The 21400-nt window shown below is 35.2% G+C and overlaps 1 long non-coding RNA gene across 1 annotated transcript in view; it reads right to left on the minus strand.

Moving 5' to 3' along the window:
* Positions 1 to 13837, minus strand: part of LOC140698922 (uncharacterized) — an 82593-nt gene extending 68756 nt beyond the window's left edge. Inside the window, exon 1 of the long non-coding RNA XR_012076931.1 lies at positions 13747 to 13837. This is a non-coding gene — a long non-coding RNA (uncharacterized lncRNA). The remainder of the gene's footprint in view (positions 1 to 13746) is intronic.
* Between the last annotated feature and the right edge of the window lie 7563 nt (positions 13838 to 21400).

Below are 21400 nucleotides of genomic sequence, written 5' to 3' on the forward strand. Positions count from 1 at the left end.
GGAGACATGATATGCTATTAGTGCACACAATCACAGAGGCTGAGATGTACTGCAGTCCACTCTCTGGAAGCTAGACACCCAGGGAAGTCTGTGGTGTAGTTCAGGGGCCTGAGAGCAAGAGAGCTGGTGTAGATAGATTCCAGTCTGGGTCAGATCTGAAGGCCTGAGAACTAAGGGTGCCAAGAGCAAGGGAAGATTGATAGCTCAAATCAGCAGTCAGGCAGAGAGTGAATTCAGCCTTCCTCTGCCTGTTTATTAAATTCAGGCCCTTAGTGGATGAGTTGATGCCCTCCTATATTGGGGCGGGTCATTTCTTTACTCAGTTTACCAATTCAAATGCTGATATCTCTGGAAATACTCTCATAGATATATCCAGAAATAATGTTCAACCAGATATCTGAACATTGCTTGGCCCAGTCAAGCTGACACAGAAAACTAACTATCACAGTGGGTAATCTACTTTAACAGACTGTTCACTGAAAAAGATGCATATCAGCCATTGAATTTGCTTTCCATCGTTAGTTATCGTGGCAATTCAAGTTAAAACAACCCTGCAGTGAGATACCACTACACATTCTCTGGGATGTCTAAAACTGAAAAGGCTGGTAACCCCTAATGTTGATGAGGGAGTGGCGAAGTTGGAACTCTCATACAATTTTGATGTGGATGAAAGATGATGCAATCTCTTTATGAAACTGGCACTGTATAAAAGTTAAACATATACCTTCCCTGATCCAGTAATTTTACTTTAACCAAGGGAAAGGAAAATACCACAAAAGATTTTTATAAGAAGTTTTGTAGCGGCTTTATTCCTAAAAAGCCAAAACTGAAAATGAATCACAAATTCACAAACAGGAGACTGGTGAAAACATATTATCATATTCACACAGTAGGAAACTCCTCACCAATAAAAGGGAGTGAGCTGCTGAGTCATCCGTGAACATTGAACAACGTGAACTGTCTCAATAGCATTGTGTTAAGCAGAACAAGCCAGGTACGAGCAAGTACCTACTGTAAGATTCACGTGAAGTTCATATTAAATTAAAGAATAGGCCAACATAATCTATGTTGATAGAAATTAGAGTCCTGGTGACTTATGAAGAAAGGAAATTGGTTGTAAGATTGTAGAAGGGGCCCATCTGAGCTGCTGGGTTCCATTCGCCAAAGGTTGTGTAAAATCTGGGGACTGAGATGCATTTCAGACTTGTTTCAAAGAAACAAAAAATAATAAAACAAATAAATTAGATAGCATAATTACCTCATTTTACTAATGAGGAAACTGAGACATTGAGAATTTAAACCATTTGTTCAAGCTCACTTACCTTTAAATGATGGAGTTGGTATCAATTTCAGATAATTCCTCAGTTATTTGACTCACAGGATTTAATAGAATTTCTAAGGCAGAGAGATATTTAAGCTTCTTCGATGTCACAGAACACAAAATTTTGCTACCTTCTTTTTCATTCCTTGACATGTAAAGAACTATTTGGCTCAATTCCTAAGACAATAGGGTTTGGTTGGTACACATTTGGGTGACCATATAATTCATGGTCTTCATCAGGACAGTTTTGAGAATAAGAAAATTCCTATTAATCTTTATCTAGGTTTGCAGATGTAACTTTGAATTGTTTTCTGTAAAACACAAGGCATATGTCCATCACACCTCTAAGGAGTGTTTTAATTTTAGAGACACACATACAGACATATACACAGACAAACACACTGTGCCATCCTCAGACGTAAGGAAGATTCAAGTCAAGTTTGCTTAGAAATACAAAAGGCCTCTCCTCATCCTTGAGTATGAGTGAGGCAACATCATACCCAGCTTACAGATGTCACTTCCCAGTGAGGAAGGACCTCCAGTGCTGCTCTTCTTCAAAACAGAAAGTTAGATCTTCAATACGATACCCTGTCCCAACTATTATAAAACCAAAACAGTCCCCACTAATTTGGCAAAGATTGAGCTAAACTCTAAAGTTCCAGAAATAAAGTTAATCCCCTTCCTCCTCCATTCTGTGACCACTGTTTCTAAAATGATTAAATTCTAACAATAAAAAGTATACCTAAGGAAATCTACTTCAGGATGACACCTGCACCCCAATGTTCATAGAAGCACTATTTACAATAGCCAAAACATGGAAACAGCCTAAATGTCCATCAACAGGTGACTGGATAAAGAAGAGGTGGTATATTTATACAATGGAATACTACTCAGCCATAAAAACCGACAACATAATGCCATTTGCAGCAACATGGGTGCTCCTAGAGAATGTCATTCTAAGTGAAGTACCAGAAAGAGAAAGAAAAATACCATATGAGATCGCTCATATGTGGAATCTAAAAAACAAAAACAAAAACAAACAAACAAACAAAAACAAAGCATAAATACAGGACAGAAATAGACTCACAGACAGAGAATACAGACTTGTGGTTACCAGGGAGGTGGAGGGTGGGAAGGGATAGACTGGGATTTCAAACTTGTAGAATAGATAAACAAGATTACACTGTATAGCACAGGGAAATATACACAAAATGTTAATGATAACTCACAGAGAAAAAAATGTGACAATGAGTGTGTATATGTCCATGAATGACTGAAAAATTGTGCTGAACACTGGAATTGGACACAACATTGTAAAATGATTATAAATCAATAAAAAATGTTAAAAAAAAAAGTATACCTAAGAGGAGAGGGGGTTTAGCGTTTAGCATGCTTTGACGGGCCTGCTTGTATCCCCTCTTCCCCCGCCCCCCAAAATTCATGGATTGAAGTGCTAACCCCGCTTTAGAATGCGACCGGATTTGGAGTTAGGGTATTTACAGTGGATACTGATGTGGAATGAAGTCTTTATGGTAAGCCCTTCCAATAGGACCCATGTCCACACAGAAGAGATTTGGACACAGACACAGACAGAGGGAAGATGATATGAAGGCACAAGTAGAAGGTAACCCATCCACAGGCCCAGGGGTGAGGCCTGGAACAGATCCCCGCTTCGTGACCTTCAGAAGGAATCAGCACTGCGGACACTTTGGTCTCAGCCTCCTGGCCTCCAGAACCTTGAGAAGATTAATTTCTGCTGCTTAAGCCACCCAGTATGCTAGGTTGTTACAGCAATCCTAGCAAACTAATGCAAGTACAAAGTGCATTTCCACAGTCACTTGTTTTCCTGGTTTATGTTCTGTTTTAAAATAAGCTTATTATTTAATAGTTTAAATGTAAACCAGTAATTACACACACACACACACACACTTATATATGTTTCCCAAACTGTACCGTAATAAAGAGGAAAACTAGAAAGATGCCATTTGCTTTCATTAGGGTTACACAGAGGACCGTTATTGACATTTCCATGTAAATATCTTTGCAGAGAAAGATTCTTATAATTAATTAATTTATTTTGAATTATTTTTTGAGGGGGAGGTAATTAGGTTTATTCATCTTTATTTAATGGCGGTACTGGGGATTGAACCCAGGTCCTCATGCATGCTAGGCATGCACTCTACCACCAAGCTATACCTCCCCCACCAGAGAAAGATTCTTTTAATGTAAGTATACTTGTCAAAACAATGATAATGATAAAGATGATGGTGGTGATGGTGGTGCTAATATGGCTGGTTCTTAACGAACTGCTTATAATGTCACAGGCAGTGTTCTACATGTACACATGCACTAACAGATTTAATCTTCAAAATAAACCGTAAGGTAAATGTTACTAGTCTCATTTTATATTATATTAAATTTTACATTTGATACTACAGACGGGGATCTGAGGCACAGAAAAATTAAGGAACTTTCCCAAAGTCATGAAGATACTATTTAAATCGATGTAACCAAAATTTCACAGCCTACATCGTGCCCTTTCTAGCTTTGTGTATGTATGTACATATGTATATACATATGTATATATTATATATGATATATATGTATAAATTTTAAAGTATATGTGCATATACATATAAAATATATACAAATATGATTATATTATACATAATTATATTGTATTATGCTTAATTTTAATACATAAGAAAGATATTTCCACATTAGCTTATTGAGTTTTAGCTGATTTCTAAAAATACTGCATAGCATTTCATAGTTTACATATATCATATTTTATTTAAACCTTCTGCGTATTGATGGTCATTTAGGTTGAGTTTAGCTTTTTTCCGCTGTTATAATCAATGCTATAATGAACAGCATGGAATATATCACTTTTGTTTCATTCTTTATGTTTCTCTGTGGGAAATATAGTAGCAGTGAAGTTGCTGAGTTAAGGGCATAAAAGATTTGGATAGGCACTGCCAAATCTCTTTTCAAAATCTTGAAGCAATTTAAAATCCCTCCACATCATAAGACAGTGTCTTTTCTCAAGGTGAAGACTTTTAAATAGTAAGTTTATATTATTTTTTCCACACAGAGCAGACTTAAATGATTTATTGGCATTCCATAAAAGCCAATTTTTGAGATGTGCACTAAATTACACAGAACATCATGGGTCTTGTTGATTACTTATAGTAACCCTATTATCAGAAGATTGTGCTGTAATTATTATAATCTTAATTGCTTTTCTTCCTTGCTTGATTATCTTAAGAAAAATGTAGTCTTCATCCCCTTTCTTCATCTGGCAAGTTAGCTCCAATATAACCTATAATTAAATCAAATTCGTAATCATGTCTTCTTTCTAGTATTATTATATCCCTTTGTGTGGGTAGTTCTAATACGGATACAGATCTTCATTTTCTCCAGGAAATATATTTTGGCTGCATATTCTAGTATCTTGACCCATCATGCATTTACAGTTTGATTTAACCTCCTCTGTATTCATAACCTTGATCCCAATTATTTCTTTCAGGATTCCTTATTATTGCCAAGGCACACATTGAATTCTCTTGACCTCATTAGCATAGTATGTCTTCCCTTTAGAATCCCAGGTCTTATTTTGTTTTGATGTGCATTCTTGTGTCTGTGTACCTGATGGTGTTTTCTCAAGCACTATGGGATTTTCATGAAAATGGAGCAAGCATAAATGCAAACCTCTAAGACTGACAACTGCACTTCAATTATAGTCAGTTGAATGGACAAAAATGTTAGTAGCAACATCTTTGAAGCAATGGTCTATGTTAATAACTATTGTTTAATAATCAATGTGATAAAAAATAGGAATACTCCACAACTCCATGTGGTCATCTTGTATTATTTCCCGCTGATTGAAGATCACAGCCAGCAGAGCTGCAAATAGCTGGCTAGTTTAGGCCCTATTTACTTCAGTGACTATTTATTGAATACCTATCTTGTGGAAGGACCCTTACGAAATTCTATGAGTAGATCTGCACCAGGAATCATACTTTTCTTGTCTTCCATCCAGCAAGGCTCTTACTACCATATTATCTGCATAATGAATAAGTCAACTTATAGATGCTAAGGTTCAAGTGCATCAGTCAAATTAGAGGGGAAATTCACATAAAACAAAGAGACATATCAAATAACCAAGAGTAAGATTTTTATTCTATATTATAGACTATTTGTTGAAACACTGTTCTCTCTCAGAAACGGCATCATCATTTTGATCCAATTCAGTCCCTATTCAGAAAGCAAGGAAACAGCCCGATAGTGCATTGCATGCATATTTATTAAGATTTTCCTCAGTAAATGCACAGCAAGCACTGTTCTTGGGGCTAGAATTCAATGATAAATAAAAATTTTGTATTCTCATGATGATGTGGGGGTGATAGACAATGAACAAATCAAAAATAAATAAAATGCCAAGTACTGACATATTCAATGACAAAAAGTATTTCCAGGATACGGTGTAAGGAGGATGGGGGTTGCTGCATTGTGCGAGATGGTTAGGGACGTTCTTCCTGACAAGCTTATATTTGAGTACAGATATAAATGCAGTACAGATGCCAGTCATGTGGATTTATTTGCTCAGAAAGAGTTTTCTGATCAGCAAGAAGGGTGAGCAGGAAGGGCTGAAATGCCACTTTGTTTTGTGACTTAAGGAACCAGAAGGATGCCAGTCTCTCTGGAGCACAGTAGGTAAAGGGGAGAGAGGTGCGAGATGAAGATGGAGAAACGGGGCGTGGGAGACCAGTCAGGGCCTTGTTTTGACAGACACTCTGGTGGCTTCTGTATTCATGTCCTATAGAACCCCCTCCCCTTGAGAGTTGGCAGGACCTGTCACTTGCTTCTCACTATTCGAAGATGGCAAAGATGATGGGATGTTACTTCCACAATTACACAATGATTCTATACTTACATGAAATCACACACACATACACACATACACACATACACACACACACACTAGAGATTCTCATTCTCCTTACTGGCTTTGAAGCAATAAGCTGTCATGCTCTGAGACGGCCTGTGGACATGGTCACATAACCAGGAATTGCAGGTGACCTCTAGGAATGCAGAGTAACCTGCTCATGACAGCCAGAAAGAAAACACAGTCCTCAGTCCTACAACCAGCAACAAGCCAGAGATGGACTTTTTCCCAACAACCCTGGGGGAGCATGGAAGCACGTCAAACCACTGATGAGACTGTAACCCTTGTCAGCACCAGGATGTCAGTCCAGACATTTGGCCTGTAGACATTAGGAGGTAATAAATGTGTGTGATTTTAAGCCTTCTAAATATACACAGCAATAGCAAATGGATATGGCCTTGAAGGGCATAATAAGAAATTTGTATGCTGCTGCTTTACTCACAAAATGAGCACTTAGAAACTTTTGAGTACAGAAGCATCATGATCTGACCTACATTTAAAAGGATTACCCTGGCTGCTGTGATGAAAAAGACAGCAGGAGGAAGGGTGAAGGTAGAGATGTGGGGCTGTTTAGAAGATATTACAATAATCTAAGCAAGGGATTTTTCTGGATTAGGCTTGAGTGATAGCAGTGGAGGTGCTGTGAATTGATTTGGTTATAAATTAGATTTGAAAGCAAAGCTGTTGGTTTTAGCTAAGTGATTGTGAGAGAGAAGTCACAAATGCCTCGAAGGTTTTTGACCTGAACAGCTGAAGGATTCAATTTGCCATCGGGTACGATAGATAATACTGAAAGTTGTATTAATCGTCCACCCCATAAAGGTGAGTGGCATGAAGTCCATGAATAAACAACCAAGGATGTCTCTGCTTTCCCAGTGCTTTTATAGGAGAACATATTGTGGGCAAAAGGGTGGAAACAGTCCAGTGGGTAATAGAGGCTTTCCAGTCCTCAGTTACCCTCACTGGTTACTGTCTACCTAATACTCAACATCTGTGAGTTTATCAGTGGCCTAAACACCTAGGGCTGCTTATCTAGTGTTCCCTAGCCATGTCCGCACTGCTAAGTAAAAGGAGTGTGACAAATAACATCATGGCTATGACCCAGTTTTTATCAAGAGATTATTTTATGCTTAACAGCTTTCTGCTTTAGTTTGTCAAAATAAAACCTCCTTGCATTAAATAATTATTATTCATTGCAAGAGTTTATTAACAAAATGAGGTGTTAATTTACCAAAGGTCGAAAGGTTTAATAATCAATGTGGTAAAATTTATGCAATTAGGAGTGGCTTAATGCTAGGTATTAGGTAACAGACCATAGCAATAAACAGTGCCAAGGATCCAAATCACTCTTTAATACTTATTTCTAGCATGAAAAATAATCATTTTTGCACTGCATATATATAAAATCCCTGCTCATATAAATACCTGGGTAAACATTTAGTGTAGCTTTTGTACTTATGTATAAATTTTATCACTTAATGATGAGTAAGAGAATAATAGATTTTATTTATACAAGATTCAAATTTAGGAGAAACAGTGAGGAAAACTGCTTTCAGACTCTGTGAGAAAAATATCCAGGTACAATCAACAAGAAGTATATCTGATAAACTGAGGATGTTTCCTTTCTAGGGAGTAAAATTTACCATAATCATTTTGAAGTGTTATTTTATTCTACTCATCCAACTCCAAATTCTTCACCCAAAGTAGTATCTTTAAAAAATTCTGATATTTGTCCTTGGAATATAATTTTTTAAGCATAATAAAATATTTTATAGAAAGTTTCACAATGAAAAATAAGCATAAATTCTTTTCCATCAACAAATTCATGGAAGCTATGACTAAAGCCTAAATTCTGGGCTCACAATAAATCAAGAGAAGCTAAACTTTTATTGGTTCTCATTATGCAAATCTAATATAAGTTTTTAAAAATCTAAACTCATATCTGATATACTCATTGGGTCAGATCTTCATGTATAAAAATAGTATAATTTACCAGTTTTTAATGAAACAATTCTGCAAACAATTTGAAATATAATCAAAGGTTTCTGAAACAAATATAATATATGATTTTGGGGAATTTCATCAATATTACAAATTTTTTCCTAATAATTGTTAAGAAAGAAATGCAGATTTTATTGTTACAACTGCTTCTGCTGCAGCTGCAGCCACTGTTGCATTAGCAAGAAATACAGGATTCATTTCCAGTTGTAGTTCAAAAGGAGCTCCTATAATTCTAGGGAAGAAACCCACAACAGAGGTGACGTGATGTCTACCTCAAAGAACTCTCATTTAACTCTTGAAGAAATGGACGGGGGAACAGGATAGTGGGCCTGCCAATGAACATACGTATCCGATATGTTTTGGGCAGAGTCATGGGTGATTAGATTTAGGAGGTTGGAATTAGATAGGGAGTTCTCTGTGTTAAAATTTAGGCAAAATTTAAGGTAAAGCATGTGGAGAGATAAGAGAAAGCTGAAGAAGTGGGCAAAGGTCTTATGATAAAGAATCTTATTTGCCATTATAGGAATTTGAAATAAATGAAAAAAGAGACTGAAGTGTTTTGAGCAAGAATGATATACTTTCATTTTAGTTAGAAGACAACTGTTTAAGGGTTAAATCTAAAGGAATGAAGACTAATGATAAAACAATACTAACAGCCCAGGACAATGATATTATCACTTAAGAGGCAGGGACAGATATGAACAATATGCCTATAAAATTTGTTGGAGGAGACATGGAGCAGGGAGACATGTTTGGGAATATTAATTTGGGAATCATCTGCATATAGGAGGTAAGTGGAATGAGGAAGGTCATGAAACCATCTTAGGAAAGCATATACAGAGCTGTAATGTGATAGAAAGAATCGAGCAATATTGATATTTAAGGGACGGGGAAGAAGTAATACGAGCAGGAGGGAACTAAACCAGAGGGATAGAGATAAAAGAATGTGGATAATGTGAAACCACGGGCTCAAAGCGATTGGAGGTTTTTGAAGGAGGGGATGGTATAAAGTGCCAAGTGGAGAGGAATCGGGTGAGATGAAGACTGAAATGTTTTTCCTCGGCAAATACGAGTCTCTGATGACTTTAGTGAGCAAAGTTCCACGTGCTAGTGAGGGCAGGATCTTAAGTACAGTGGTTTATGGAAAGTATTAAATGAGTAGGATGAGAATCAAATTTACCTTCTAAATCAAGACACTTTGAAAGTGGCATGAGAGTTAGCAACAACTTCTGCAGGTAAACAAATATAATCAGAACTGTTGTACCCAAACCAGGGCATACGGTTACCCTAGAGATGGGAAAGACTAGTCTACATTGTTGAAAAGGGTAGACGATGTAAAGAGGAGAGAACAGGTAGTATTTAGGTAGCAACAGAGTCAGGAAATTCTACAACTAGAGTAACTTGAACATGTAGTGGTGTCTAGGAGATTAAAAAAGAAATTCAGAATTTTAGGATCAAGTAACATGTGGTCACAGAAATGTGTGGAAATTCAGCCAGGCAGAGAGGAAGTGGAAAGAAGGTTGTACTGGCAGCAGATAACAGAATTGATCTCTATAAGCGTGAACGACAGCACCAAAGCTTTCGGGAGCCGAGTGAAGCAGAGACTCTAGGTAGGTAGGTAACTTACTATTAAACAAAGTCTTTATTCCAACATTATGCTGGATATGAGGCAGTTTTACTGATTTAAACTTTTCCATACTGAGAAAAAGTAAATATGTCAAATCAGGGTCTCAGGCAGAAATCCAGTCACCAAAAGTTGTATAAGGACCCAGGCCACAAAAAAAGGTAGAAACCAAGTTAATGGAAAGGTATTATGTTAACAACAGGGCACATTACACTATAGGTTTTATTGGAGATACAATGTATGGAATGTATGCATCCTGACATTATATATTTTCTGCACCTAATAGTGTTTAACATAATTAGTATTTATTATTTTCAGGGTATATCAGTTTCAAGAAATTCCAATTATTCAATATGGAGGGCTGATGATCAGAATATTATGTAGCTGTAGGATTTAATTTTTACACATGCATGTTTTTAATGATTTGGGGGAAAATAATATTTAACCACTCTTGCTTAGTTATTTTTTGATTCATCTTTCTTTTTTTAATTGAAGTACCATCAGTTATGATGTGTCAATTGCTGGTATACAGCACAATGTCCCAGTTGATTCATCTTTTGATGTAAGCAAATAAGAATGCATAAAAGAATACCGACAATCACAAGCCTGTAGTCTAGATATTTAATCTAGATGTACTCTAGATTCATGTGTGTGTGTTTGTGTAGTGAGTGTATGGAGGGTGTGTTTGTGTATATTGCTGTCTGATTCCTCTATAATTGTACAAACAGCATCCCTTGTCATCTTTGCTCAGGTATTCTTATGCGCAAAGATCTCTCACCCATATCTTATCCAGATTAAAAAAAATAAGAAAACCAAACTTTGTATCTTGTAGCATTACAAAAATAATTATTTTAACTAGCACTTCAATGATTTAGTAGTGGAATGAGAATTTATATTGTATTAATGACTACGCAGCACCTGAGATCTTGCAATGTTTCCATATGAAAGGGAAACAATCTTGCCAGAATAATATATTTCAATGTTTCTCATTTGGTAATGCAGGTGAATGACACCTTATGATTAAATTATCCATAGATACCACTAGATATTTTATTATATGGAAGTTCTTCAGTTTGTATAAACATTTTTGGTAAAAAATTGTTAAAAGTGTAATAACAATTTTAAAATAAAAAGTGTAGTAACGATTTTAAATATTGAGTAACAGTATTCATCCCTCTCAATTCACTTTTAATAATGATAATAATGATAATAACATAGTGAAAATAGTAAATATGTGTTTTAACATCTACTCTATACCATATGTCAGGCTTAGCAATTTATGTGTCATATGTTATCAACCACTTCAAAACACTATAACAGACATTTAAGTTGCTTCCATGTCTTGGCTATTGTAAATAGTGCTGCTATGAACATTGGGGTGCATATATTTTTTCAGATTACAGTTACCTTTGGGTATATGCCCAGGAGTGGAATTGCTGGATCATATGGTGAATCTATTTTTAGTCTTTTAAGGAATCTCCGTACTGTTCTCCATACTTAAAAATACCACTATGACAGATGATTTGTTTCATTTACCAATGAAGAAACAGAAGTTAACAACATGAGTAAATAGCTCATCACAGAACTAGTAATGGCAGCAGACGAGGTTTCAGCTTCTGTCTGACATCAAAGTCTGAGCTCTTAAGCAGTCATATACTACCTATTTTTAACCCTGAGAAATAATTAATGCTGTTTGATGCTTTATATTTTTCATTTTATCTTCATCAGTTGCCTTTTCAATGTCCATAACTCTGATCCAAACCACTTTCTGCTCTTGCATTGCCTAATTGCAATGTGAATGCTTCTGAAGTGCCTTTTGTATGGAGCCAGTCTTCGGTATATATAATAAAAGTTAGTGACTCTGTAGTGGCTGGCTGTCCCTAAGTGGGAGCCAATATTCCATCCAGGTTGATTTTCCCTGCAAACACAGAATGGCAGCCCAGAGAGAAAACAAAAGTTTAAAAAGATTTTAAAGAAGAGAAAAAAATTCCTTGCAGGTTTCTAAGTGAAGAAGACAAAATTCGTGTGGAGTGTCAGCAAAGTTCTATCTATCTATCTATCTATCTATCTATCTATCTATCTATCTATCTATCTATTTCTGTGTGGCCTGCTGCACAAACCATACACTTTGTGATTTAAAGGAAAATAAGGGGGAAATGCATACCTCAAGTGGTAGGGTGCATGCTTAGCATGTACAAGGTCCTGGGTTCAAGCCCCAGTACCTCCTCTAAAAAGTAAATAAGTAAAACGTAATTACCTCACCCACAAGAAAAAAGAAAGAAAGAAGGAAAATAAACTACAATAGCCCCTTTTCTTATTAGAAACCTTTCAAACTGGCAAACCGCCACTTTGAATGCTAGGCACATTCTGGTCCTACATTGACGTGAGGTTGGTATTTGTCCAGCAAAGAAGAAATAATCTACGTTTTCTATGCAACCACAGAAACTGTAATTCTTTCCAAGAAAATCTATCTTTATAGACAAAGAGCTAACCCTGAAATCACTAGCTTAATTCAAACTCCCAGATTCATGAACATATACTCTTACTAATGCTGAGGAATGTTTAAACCATGTCCTTTCAATAGAAATTAGAAAAATAAGCAGACAGATTGATTGCCTGGTAAGTTTTAAGATAATTATAATGAACATTGTAGCCAGTCTTTGAAGTAAGTAGGCTTTTCCTTTTATGTTTAATATAGTCATTCAGGTGGAAAGCTTAAGGACTTGACTGCCCAACCCTGTGGTGGTCTACAGCTCTTTGCAAACACACACACACACACACACACACACACACACACGTCATTGTTGGATTATTTGAAAATATCCAAAGGTTATTCTATATGCCTTTTATATATACTTATGTAAGTCCATAGCCTTGGAAGCTGTTTTTATAAATTTGATGCCAATCCACATAAACATATATAGATTGTGATTTGTCAAGAAAATAGGCTGCCTAACAGCTCCAATTTCCTTAACTTCAAATATCTCAATTCATATATGTTTGCTGTGTATTTATTTTCTATAGATTAGATTAAGGAAATGAAATTGCTGGATCAAAGGATACAAAGATATATATTATCAAATTGCTTTTATATGTATATATGTTACATATTATTAAACTGCATTACAAAATATATACTGTATAATACATGCATATTATTAGACTGTTTTAAAAGTATATTATATATTGTATATAAAAATATATATTATCAAATATTTTCAAGAACAATATTTTACCATTATAAAATATATTTAGCATGCATATTATATAATATATTGCAATATATTATATTATCATTTGTTGTATCATTGTAATATATATTTATATTATGTTATATTATATATATATCATAATTAGCATTATCATAGTGATGATAAATGTAGTTTCATATATTTATTTTTTGTTTAAAATTTTTTCATTTGTGTTTGAAATTAATTACATGATTATAAACTTTGCCAATTTTTTCTTTTTCCTTGTACTTCTTTTTTTGGCTATTAAAACCTTTTGTTTTTTTCTAAATGTATGTCATTTATTCCAACATTATTGAACCATACATACTTTCTCCTGTGGGTGAAAGGTGATATTTAATATAAACTTAATACCAATACACTATTGTATCTCTGTCTGGGGATTATTTATTCTGTTCCATTGACCAGTTTTTTAAAATTTCTGTGATAATGCCAAATGCATTTAATTGATTCCCGTATGTTTTAATACCTGAAAAGTTCAACTACCTGTTGTTGGGCTGCACCCCACAGCCCTGCAGTCCTCGCAGCTGCTCAGCCGCGAGACCAAAGAAAGAACCTAAGTCAGCATTGAAGGCATCAGCCATTCATTGGGCAGGGAACTTACAGGTCAGAGGCAAAGGTCCTGGAGCAACACTACACTTTGTATGGCTGGTGGCAGGCAGGACTCAGCAGCAATCTTTGCCACTCTGGGGAGGAGGAGGCTACCAGTTATGGGGAGATGACTTCAGAAGGTCTCCTCAGTTACCCGGGAAACTGTGGAAGGAAGGAATCCCCCACAACTCTTCAGGTCAACAGCTGTCTTGAGGGTCAGTTTCTTCTTGGTAACCTAACTTAGTGGAATCTTTCTGGTCTGAGAAATAGAACAGCTGTTAGCTGGCGATCGGGCCAATCACTCAGGCAGTTGCTGACTCAACACTAAGATTAGGTGAGGGACAATAATGTGAGTAAGGGGAAAGTGAAACAGGGTCTAGTCGGGCAGGGGATGTGCAAAGAGCAAGAGAGCAGCCATCTTGTGGAGACTGATCAGATCCCTGTATTATTATTTTTTCAAAATGTTTCTAGTCTGTTTTTATATTTTTGCAGATCTGTTCTCTGTGTATCCTCTAAACTTGACTGTAGAGTTCACACTAGTATCTTAATTGTCCACTGCATAGCTTTTATTCTACTTTGATCTTCTGGAAATTCTATTTACAAAATTTAGTCTAGATATTTTAACAACTTTATCGAAACTGAATTTTATTCCAATAGAAACTGTTTGCTAACTAACTAGGTATTATATTCTGAATTGTGTCAATCCAAAATTCAGTGTTGAAGCCCTAACCCCCCAGTATCTTAGAATGTGACTGTGTTTGGAGACAGGTCTTTAAAGTGGCAAGTAAATTAATCTGCGGTCATATGAGTGGGCTCTTATCCAGTAAGACTGGTGCCCTTAGGGCATGGACATGAATAGAGGGAAGACTACGTGAAGACACAGGGAGAAGACAGGCATCAGAAGCCAAGGAGAGAGGCCTCGGGAAAAACCAACCCTGCCAATACCTTGATTTCCAACTTCCACTCTTCAGAATTGTGACAACATAAATTTCTGTTGTTTGTCACCCAGTCTGTAGTGCTTTGCTATGGCAGCTCTAGCAAACTAATACACTAGGATTTATTTTCCCAGGGCATATAAGATTTTTAAGGTAATCATCTGTAAAATAGGAAATTAGGCTGCAGAGATTCAAATTTCTTTCTAATGTTAGTATATTATTAATAGAAGTGGTAAGATTTACCCTTATCACTCATATTAATATATTGCTAGTGTGATTAGTAAGATAAATGTCCCTTTAATAAATATCAGACATGAGACACAGTCTTACCTTAATGAACTCAAGGTAAATGGGAGTAGGAAAAGGACTAGAGACATAAAGAGACAATTACACTACAAAGTAATTTGTCCTAGTAGATAAATAAAGAGAAAAAGGCTTTTGAAGCTCATGAAGGTCCAGCATGGCAGTGAGTGTCTTATGCACTGAAGCTGGGGAAAGATGATATTACTTCATCAAATGCATGGAAATATGATGCATCTGGAGAAAAAAAAATCAACAAGCTTCAAGTACAGTGTGTCTAAAGTGTTGAAAAGAAAATGAGTAGCTGGAATAAAGACCACAGCTTTACTCAGTATATTATGTGAAATCCTATTGTATAATATAAGAATGCTTAATTCAATAAAACAAAGAAATTTGAGGTTATTTATTTAAAGTATGAGTAAATGATATTTTTAAAGAACAAAACTGATTCCAGGTATCATGACTTTTCAACTCACTCATTAAGTTCGCTTCAGCCTGACTAAAGGCTTTTAATTATTGCCCTCTTTAAACAAGTGTCCTTGTTGCTTCACTTGATTAATACGCTGTTGCCATTGACCTGTGCTACCTAAAGTTAAGACCGCCTTCCACACTCTGACTTATTTTAATGTTTTCTTCTGTGATAACACACTATGTCAAATATTTTGTGAGTATGCTTTCCCAATACTTATGGCAATCATGGGAAGTTAATCTTATTATCATGAAAGAGCTCAGAGAGGTAATTCTCATCGAGGCACACAGCATCCATACATCTTAACTGGGCCTTGAAGATAAATTGCAGTCTTCCTGCTGTGTCATGCTGTGCTTTACTTTTCTTTGCAATATAGGAAGGGACAGGGCAGAGTCTTTTCAGTTAGCCTCCAGAACAAGGAACCGTTTACATGTCTCCTTTGGATATATACCCTCCTCTAGAACACTGTGAAAATAAAATTTATACTTAAGTTGATATTAATCGGTTACATATCAGCCTTAGAATGTAGTGATACCTCAAAAACTTTACTATACCTATAACCATAACTAAATATTAATTTCCAAAATATACAAATAGTTTATACAGCTCAGTACCAAAAACACAAACAACCCAAGCAAAAAATGGGCAGAAGACCTAAACAGACATTTCTTCAAGGAAGATCTACAGATGGCCAACAGACACATGAAAAAGTGCTCAACTTCTCTAATTATTAGAGAAATGCAAATGAAAACTGCAATGAGGTATCACCTCACACCAGTCAGAATGGCCATCATCAAAAAGTCTGCAAGTAATAAATGCTGGAGAGGGTGTAGAGAAGAGGTAACCCTCCTACACTATTGGTGGAAAGTTAAATGGGTGGAGCCACTACGGAGATCAGTATGGAGGTTACTTAAACTAAAAATAAAGTTACCATATGGTCCAGCAATCCCACTCCTGGGCATATCACCAGAAAAGATGAAAACTCTAACTGGAAAAGACAGACGCACCCCAGTGTTCATAGCAATACTATTTACAATAGCCAAGACATGGAAGCAACCTAAATGTCCATTGACAGATAAATGGATAATGAAATGTGATGTATACACACACACACACACACGTACACACACAATGGAATATTACTCTGCCATAAAAAAGAATGAAATAATGCCATTTGCAACAACATACTAAGTGAAGTAAGTCAGAGAAAGACAGATAGCATGATATTTATATATGAAATCTAAAAAATAATAAAAATGAACTTATTTACAAAACAGAAACAGACTCATAGACATAGAAAACAAACTTAGAGTTATCAAAGGGGAAAGAGAAGCTGAGGGACAAATTTGGAGTTTGGGATTATCATATACAAACTACTATATATAAAATAGATAAACAACAAGGATCCACTGCATAGTACAGAGAACTATATTCAATATCTTGTAATAACCTATAATGGAAAAGAATCTGAAAAAGAAAAATATGTATGTATATGTATAACTGAATCACTTTGCTGTACACCTGAAACACTGTAAATCAGTTACAGTTCAATAAAAAAATTTTAAATACTGAAAAACTGATGATCAAAATTAAGACACAAGCAAACAAATTACTGTGTAAACAGAATTTGACTTTGATTATTTGTTTTTCTCTAGACAATTACTGCTTGTTTCTCATAATGAAGGGTTTCAATCATACCAAAACAGATGACATGGTAGAACTGGAACTCACATTAGAAATCATTCACGTTATCCTCAATTACAGATTTTAAAAAATGAAGACAGAAGTTATTTTATAGCTCCAAAAAAATCTATAAAAGAACATGACTAATTATTTCCTAAAACTTCTGTCTTCTGGCTCCTATTTAGAGCTCTTTCATCATACATCATTGACTGTAGTTTTAGAGAACAAGCAGAAAGCTAAGAGTGCCAAATACAGGATTTTGTTTAAATAGAAAAAAAGAGAAATAACATCAAACACAGAAGGAAAGTAAAAACTGTTGTCAACATACATCAAAACATCTGAAAATTTGAAGTAGGTTGCCTACCATATGGCACATTCTTAATAAATGTTAAATCACACTAAGAATTGCAACAACAAGAGTAACAAATAACAATAATTAAAGCAATCTACCACTGACTGATTCATCTACCCTAAAATTAGAATTAAGGGAGCCCACTGCAAGGAAGAGCTGTGCCAGGTTGTGGCAAAAGTATCAGAATTTTTTAAAGATAGCCATTTGGTAAATAGTTATCAAGACACTTTTTTCCAATATATCATCACAGCTTTCTGAAAATACATTTTTTGATTTGAGAATTAAGTCCTACAGGATGACAAATATCTAAAGCACTTGCTGTTTTCTTCTTTGTCCCATAGGTTTTCTTGTGACGACGTATGGATTTAACAGTTGACCCAATTCCAGTGAATGTTTATATTGGAGCCAGTTGGGAGGAAGTTGTAGAACCTGATGCAGCCCATCTGACAGCAGAAAAACATTATCAAGCAGATTAAGCAGCTGTTAGCTCTGAAATGAGACAGCCCCAAAAAAAGTTTGCTGTGGCTGAACCAAGGAAGAAAGCATATGCAGATTTCTACAGAAATGATGATTCCATGGAAGATTTTGAGGAGATGAGGAAGGTTGGTATCTTTTCTTGAAGAATTTCATGAGCACACTGCAAGTATTTTAGTTAAGAGTCAACTTTCTTGGCAGCCTAACAATCGAAGATATGCATGGTGCTGAAAGTTTAATAGGAATTATTTTATTAAAACCAAATATAAGGTATGAATAAAATTTCATAAACCTAATGAATTTTTTTAAATTGTTTTGTATCAACTTACTTATTTTGTTAAAATCTCTATAATGTGATTTACCAAAAACCTCAATTCAATTTGATATTTGAGAAAATTAAGGCAAGGAGAGATAAGGTTATAGTTACTTACCTCGGTGGTTGGATCATCCAACACTTTGAACTAGAATCTAGGTTCTGCAGAATGGAAACTTGAAAATTATTCTCTGTGTGTAAGGTAGGCAGAGTAAACTGTGAATGTAAAACATGAAATAATAAACATTTCACCAGAATAAAGGAATTCTCTATAGCTGCAGAAATCAGATAACCCTTAGGAGATGCTAGATCAAAAATGTCTTTAAACTTTTTCTTATGGCAGTATGCACTTTCTCTTCTGAATATTAGTTACTTGAATACAAATTATATCTTCTGTCTTAGACTATGTGTTCACCCAAAGTGGGGGAAGTAAAAGGAATTAATTACTTTTGGTCATCTGCGTTTAATAGATGGTTAGTCTATATTTCATTAATTTTAACTTACCTGAAGATAGTATTGTGCATATTTTTTCAAACTTCTAGTCTATGGTTCAAAGAAGTTAAATAAAGTGGTTAAAATTATGCATGTAGTAGAGTATGGAGTCAGAATTAGAATAAATTCTTGTTTAGTTGCACAGCTCTAAAATTTGTTCATCTTGATATTTTCTCATGATTTCTTCAGTCAAGGACTACATTTTTGTTGTTGTTTTTCGTATTGTTTACTTTTTTCTATATATCACAGAACCTGTAAGACTTCTTGTCATTAAATTCTAATTCAGTTCCTCATCTGAGAAACAAAGGGGATTATGTCAATTTCAGAAAATTATAGTAAAAATTAAATGAGATAATGTATGTCCAAGTTCTGATACTCCTCTTGCTCTAACTGTAGTCATAAGATCTAGTGAAGAGCCTCATTAAAGACAGGCTCAGAAACTTTCCATAGATATGTCACTGTTTTATCTACTATTCTTATTTGTTCACTGGCCCTTTCCTAAAGTGAAAGTCTTAAAAAAAAAAAAACCTCTGTACACCTAAAATTATCTGCAATATTACTTGCAATATTCATATATTAGTACATATTCGTCTCAATAGATTATAGCCACTGAGCTATAATCCTAATTCCTTAAATCATATTGCTGTTCAAGTCAAACATTTTATCAAAAATTCCTCCTTAAGTTGATATAATACTCTTTTGTAATAACATTATATTCCAATGTTGGAGTGTGTACCTTCTAGCTCATTATGTTAAATTATTCCTGTTAGCACGTAGCACATGTTAAATTATTCCTAGAGTGAAATTTCTATCAAGGTTAAAGTTAAATTAATACCTTTCTATAAAGTAATTATTTATTCCAACACATAGCATTCCACCTGGCCTACCTGGTAGAATATGATAAACATGAAAACGTCTCTCTTTATCCTATATTAAAAAAAATTATTTCAGCTTTTCCATGGAATTCCTTAAATTAATTTCCATGTACAGTTCCTTAAATTATTCACTCCTTTATGTAAAGAATTTAAATATTTAAGCCTCCATATTACATGTGGATAAGAAGAGTAATATATTAATTCATACTCAATTATTAATACTTGAAAATATTTTTAAAAATCAGATTATCTCTTCCAAAGTTGAACGTTGTTCACATCGCCACAGCACTTTATGCCTGCCACCCACTTTTCTATTCACCTTTTTACAAAGAAAATATTTGTGGCTATATGTATATATTCAAGCGGCTGTGTGGAAACTTAAGGAGCCGTGAGTTGATCACTTTTGAATGTTCAGTGCGTGGCATTTTGTCTTGAACGTGGTAAGTCCTCAAACAATAACTGTTGAAATGAGCAAAACTGAGAGGATGGGAAACAAAAGAAGTGGCTCTTGTACTAGAATAGAGGCACAGGATAATCCTAGATGGGGTAATGAGATCAAAGCCGGCCATCTTGCTTGAGCATGAGGAGTAGGAAATTGGGAGCATGCTGTGACATTTCTCAGATTTTCCTTGTTCTTAGACATACACAGCAACAGAATTTATAGATATTCAAAGGGACAGTGCAACCTGTCATCTCCTTGAATGCCATTGTACTTTTAGTGAAAAAAGCTGTCTACAATTTTAACCGCCCTGTAAACTCAAGCAAAAGTCATTCAATACCATTTTCAGCTTGAGTCTAACCATTTGTAAAAAGCTTGCTGTTCGTAATAAACACCTATAAAATGAAAGCTTGCATTTCAGAGGAGACTTTAGGTTTCAGTGTTTGTTTATCTCCATATCCCCATGATGTAAACACAACCTGTTTTTAAGATGTCAGAAACCTATAATGATCAACAGCACAATGTGCATTAAAACACTTGGTTTCCACAGACCTTAAATAATATATTGCTATGAGGCAGAGTGTTCGTGCTATAGAATTTCATTAGCTGTATTACATTTATCTAATGTACGGCTTTACAAATACATTTCAACATTGATTTAACCATGTAATAAATTCTCCTTTGCTTTAAACACAAGAATATTTTTATATGAAGTAATTTTAAGTAAATATGTTATTCTTGTAAGTGTGGTTGTCTATGGAAGTATAATGCCAGTGTTGGATTTTAGCTTTTCTGTCTTAGGATACTGAGTACTTATAAATATTTTGATAGATATTATTAAATTCAGAAGACCATAAAATTGGGTTGAACCTGTGAAAAGAAATTGTGGAGAAAAACACTTGTGGCAGAGAGTTTTATATTCCTTTGCCAAATGTTTTAGGCATTTAATTTTTATTTGAAATATACTTTTGGTACCCAAATGGCTTGGGAACAATTTGTTTTTCATGATAGGAACATTAGAGAAGAGACTGTAAAAATCTTAACTTACAGCAAATTCCATTTACTAGTGGCAGCTATATTAGAAAAAAGAAAAAGAAGACCAAAAAAAAAAAAAACTGAACAACAAACTAGCTGAAAAATAAGTTTACCCAGCCAAGAAGAGGAGAAATGAAAGTCTCAGCCTGACTCCCCCTCTGAGCAGCAACAGTGATTCAGTCTCCCCAGGGATGGCTGAGGGTCTACCTGGTAGCAGGATCAATGAGATTGGCTAATGCAGACTGTCTTGGTCCAACGATGAAACAGACAACAGATGCAACACAAATATTCATGCACAGA

The sequence above is a fragment of the Vicugna pacos genome, chromosome 10 (assembly GCF_048564905.1).
Source record: "Vicugna pacos chromosome 10, VicPac4, whole genome shotgun sequence".
NCBI classification, from domain to species: Eukaryota; Metazoa; Chordata; class Mammalia; order Artiodactyla; family Camelidae; genus Vicugna; species Vicugna pacos.